The 4,928-nt window shown below is 51.3% G+C and overlaps 1 pseudogene; it reads left to right on the top strand.

Annotated features, from left to right (window-relative positions):
• Positions 1 to 2,097: 2,097 nt before the first annotated feature.
• Positions 2,098 to 3,104, top strand: LOC135228926 (melanoma-associated antigen B2-like; annotated as a pseudogene).
• Positions 3,105 to 4,928: the final 1,824 nt, after the last annotated feature.

Genomic DNA, 4,928 nt, shown 5'->3' with positions numbered 1-4,928 from the left:
TCCCCAGACTCGGATAGGTATCAAGGTGAGGACCCTCAGTTGAGCACAAAGGGACCACTCCAGTCTGCACAGTGGGCTCTCAGCTGTCCCACCCTTGCTGTCGGCCCTTGGAGGCCCCCCAACAGCCTTGGCCCTTAGAGGGCCCCAGCATCCTTGGCCGGATGTGACGTATGCTGGCGTCCTGTCTTGAGCACAGGAAGTGCCAGAAAGTTGCGGCCAGTGATCTGAGGGGCGCCCGTCATCATCAGAGGAGGGTGGAGTCTCGGGACTGGTAAAAAGACCAGGTGAGGACCCTGAATGTGAGCTAAGGGGACCACCTAACCTAGAACAGAGGACGTAGCACCATGTCTCGCCCCCAACCGCCACCCACAAGGCTACCAGGCCGACGTTGGCCTGGAGAGTTATAGGGATGGGCAGGCCTTGGTCCAAGGAAGCACCCCAGTTCTCAGGAGAGAGGAAACCTAGACCCTAACTAGGAGGTGAAGCGAGGACCCTTAGTGCTAATGAGGAGGCCTCCCTGCAACGGAGGGGCCACCCAGAGCCCAACCTTACTCTCCGCTCTGGGAGCCCACGGGCACGGGTAGTTCGGCACCCCAACTTCCCTCTAGGGGGGTTAGGGCCTTGGATTTAGCCAGAAATCCCACCCCTGGTTTCAGGTAGACTCACGTTAGTAGAGGGAGGAATCCCAGGTCCTACCCGGAAGCAACTTCAGAAGCCTGAGTAAGGAATGAAGGGAATCACCAATTGAGAACTCTGGGATCAGGTGACCCCCACTGCCCTGGCCAGCCCTAGGATTCCCAAAACAGCCTGCAAAGGATATGGGTCACTCTGACTTCCAACTCTGAAGTTTCAGGAAGGTGTGGTTTTTGGTCTGTGGGATGTGGCCTCATGACAGCAGAGGGTGGGGTTCCAGGAACAGTGCAGAGTGAAGGGAAGACATGACTGAGGTACTGGGACCGCTCAACCCAAAATGGGGAGGATTGCAGTGGGATTTGCTAATGCCATTAGCCCTGGAATCCCAGGAAATATCTGGCAAGTTCAGGTGACTCTTGACTTCTGCCTGGAGTGTCTGAGGGAGATGAGCACCTTCATTTAAGCCCCAATTCAGGAGATAGAGGGATCCCAGAAACTGGTGGGAGTCAAGGTAAAAATCCTTTAGAAGGCAATAGGGAATTAATCCCTCTTCTCCCCTCCCGCAAGAAGAGAGGAGGATGCAGCAAAGCCTCCCACTGCTCTTGCCCCAGGAGAGCCACGGTCAGAGGTGTCAGGCTGAGGTACCCCTTTGTTCCTAGGGGCACATGGTCTCAGGGACATGAAGTCCTTGGACTAATGGAGAGGCTTATTCAGCTGAGGCAGGAGACTTGGTCCCTAGTAGGAGTCAAGGTGAGGATACATAGTTATGATGAGGAGACTCCTGCCAGAAATGAGGGGGAAATGTAGTGCCCCAGCACTGCTTTCGGACCTGGAGGACCTGGGTATGGTGACGTGGTGAGTTGCAGTCACTAACTCCCAGGGTATCTCAGGGAGGTGAGGAACCTGGTGAAAGGGGGCAGCCATGGTAAGAACCTGGTGGAGGACTGAGGCCTCCAAGGAACCCCAGTCAGAATGGGCCCCACCATGCTGTCATCACTGAGACAACCTGCCAGGAGTGGTGGCTGAGCTGCTCCTTTAGTTCCTGCTTGTGAGTCCCAGAGGGATTTGAGGTGTCCAGTTATAGTAGCGCAGGAGATAAGCCCTGGCCCTGCCAGCAGGTGAAAGGATGGCCCTAATAGTGAACTTAGAAGAGCCCCAAATAACCCAGTACAGAGTCTGTAGTGCCACGCCCTGCTGTCACCTCAGTATACCCCAAGAAGGGCTGGCAATCTACAGCATAAACCTTCCTCTAATTTCCTCTACAGGGTCCTGACTAGGACAGTACGAGCCTTGTGGGATCCTAGAGCAGTACCCTCCAAGAATCCTGCAAAGGCAGCATTTGTTAAAGCCAAGGAGGTATCTGTCTGCTGCAGGGGTGCACAACCTCTCAGCCTTCCTCCTCCAGTAGGCCCACATCACCTGCCCTCCTTACACTTCTGCCTACTGTCCTTGAGCAGAGTCATCATGCCTCGTGGTCACAAGAGTAAGCTCCGTGCCCGTGAGAAACGTCGCCAGACCCAAGGTGACACCCACAGTGCCGATGGTGCTCAGGCCACTGCAGCAGAGGAGGAAGGGTCCTCGTCCTCTTCCTCTCCTCCTTTTGGGGGGTCTCCCCCGAGCTCCCCTGCTGCTGCCGTTCCCCAGGGGCCTCACAGCATCCCGCCCATCACCACTGCTGCTGCTGGTGCTTCGGGCACAAGAGCTGCTGGAGGGGCCGAGGGCCAAGATGAGGGAGGTCCAAGTTCCTCTGCGGCCCCAGCCCCCACTGAGAGGTCTCAAAGAGACCCTGTAACCAGGAGGGTGAGCATGTTGTTGCAGCTCCTGCTGTACAAGTATAAAATGAAAGAGCCCATTACGAAGGCAGAAATGATGAAGATCGTCAACAAAAGGTACAAGGAGCACTTCCCTGACATCCTGAGGAGAGCCTCTGTGCACCTGGAGGTGGTCTTTGGGCTTGAGCTGAAGGAAGTCGACTCCAAAGGTCAATCCTATGTCCTTGTCAGCAAATTGGAGATCACCAAGGAAGAGAATTTTATTGGTAGCAGGGGGTTTCCCAAGAATGGGCTCCTGATGCCTCTCCTGGGCATGATCTACGGGAATGGCAACTGGGCCACCGAGGAGGAGATGTGGGCATTCCTGAATGTGCTGGGGATCTACGATGGGAAGAGGCACTTCATGTTTGGGGAGCCCAGGAAGCTCATCACCAAAGATTTGGTGCAGGAAAAGTACCTGGAGTACCGGCAGGTGCCCAACAGTGATCCTCCATGCTACGAATTCCTGTGGGGTCCCAGAGCCCACACTGAAGCCAACAAGAAGAAGTCCTGGAGTTTTTGGCCAAGATCAGTGCTACCGACCCCGGTGCCTTCCAAGCCATGTATGAAGAAATTTGGAGATTGAAGAAGAGAGAGCCGCAGGCAGAGAATGGGCCTGGGCCGGTCCTAATGCCAGGGCAAGGGCCCCTTTCAGGGTGAAGTTCAGCAGGTCCTCCCACCCCTAGAGAAATCTGGTGGAGATTCTTCACTTTGTTGTTGAAAATGGCTGTTAATCTTCTAATTAGTGAAGGCAAGGTGGGGCTGGAGGGAGCACGTGTATGTCTTCTTGTGTTCCTGTTATACTTGAGTGGCTTGTAGATTTAGTTCGTTTTTTGTATTTTTCAAATGTTGTTCTTTTTAATTGAAGGTTTATTAAGATTCAGAATCTAAATTCATCCTTATGCATTTATTGCTGTTTTGTTGCTTGATTTGGGAGTAAGAATTTTGTATTCTGTAAAACAAATTGAAAATCCTTGGATCTTTTTTCATGATCTAGAGCCAGTTAACATGACATGAGAATAGGGATAACCTTGGAAATATTAAAGAGTCTGCAAAGAGCAGTTGGAATCACAAGGTAGAGGAGGAAATATACAAAATTTGGTCAACTCTTGGTTTCCATTTTTCCTTTTGGTAAAAGTAAAATATACACGCGCCTGGATTGGTTTAGCTTGTTCAAAGATATGGGAGAAAATAAATTGTGATGATTTCCACCCCTTGTTCACTGGTTTTTATTTTCCACAAAGAGTAATTGAGCGTCTGGTCTTTGGAAGGCTTCGTGCTACTACTGGGGACTTTAGGCAAAAACCTCACAGGCCCTGTGCATAGATTTTAAAGTCTAAGAGCAGCTATGAAATAAGGAGCAGGTTGAGATACTCTCCAAGACCTAAGGACTAGTGCAAAAGGAGTGTGCACTTCAGGGATCCCTCTGGTATAAATGCCCTGAGGGAGGTCAGTTTTGGGCCTTGGGACACTTTGATCTCTCATGGTGGGGGTTGAGGAATAGTGTTGGGGAGTGGATTTTCACAGTAGGCTGCATGGGGTGGATAAGAGTAGGGGGTGGGTAAAGTGGGTTGGGTGAGGTGGGGGGAGTCCAGATGAGGGTGTGGTGGGGGGTGATCAGGGCCAGACATGCCCTTGATGCCCCAGCGTGAAGAGGCTGAGCCTGGAATGGAAACCAGTTCTTCCCATTTACTCTGGGTTTGTGGACAAAGCAGAGAGGAATTCCCTCCTGGGTCAGGGCTGGAAGATGCCCTGTGTTCTTGTCCTCATGCACATTAACACATGCGTTGACTGGGTATGGGTCGCACAGTGTGTCCACGGAGTTCCTGAAAAATAGGGAGCTACTCCTTCGTGTCAGGAAGCCACTGTTAGAAGCCTTTTGTGCTGAGCTGGGGGAGCCAGAGCCCATGCCATTGAAGGGACTTTAGAATTAGGTTACCTTCAGTGTCATTTGGCAAACCCCAGATGAAGACTAGATTTTTGGCAGTGCTGATGTGAACAAAAAGTGGGGTGACTGAGCTGGAAGTGCAGCTGGAAGGGTGAGTTGTTGGTCCTTAACAATAATTCTAGGAGTTTTGTGTTGCATTAAACTGAGGCAGCCTGCTCCACACGCACATTAAATATCCTACTGCCTAATATGGACTGAATTCCCCCCTCCCCAAATAGTTGTTGTGATTCCTAACCCTATTCCTGTGGATATAATCCCATCTGGGCATTGGTTTCCTTTGTTATGTTAATGTTACAGTGTTAGTATAGGGCCTGTCTTAAGTCAACCCACCAGTGGCTCCACTGCAAAGAGGTGTGGCCCTCTTCCTCCATAGAGATTACAGCCTGGGAAATCCTATGGGGCATTTCTGCTTCGTCCTATAGGGAGGGAATCAAATCAATGGCAGTGAGTTTAGTGTCTTTGCGGGGGTTTTATTTTATTTTTTGAATAACACATTTAGGAATTTTTCTCAGGTTCAAGATAAAGAGCTTTGCAAT

Source organism: Loxodonta africana, chromosome X (genome assembly GCF_030014295.1).
Source record: "Loxodonta africana isolate mLoxAfr1 chromosome X, mLoxAfr1.hap2, whole genome shotgun sequence".
Lineage (NCBI taxonomy): Eukaryota > Metazoa > Chordata > Mammalia > Proboscidea > Elephantidae > Loxodonta > Loxodonta africana.
Note: the sequence above shows the minus strand (reverse complement) of the source record. Positions and strands in the feature narration are given on the sequence as shown.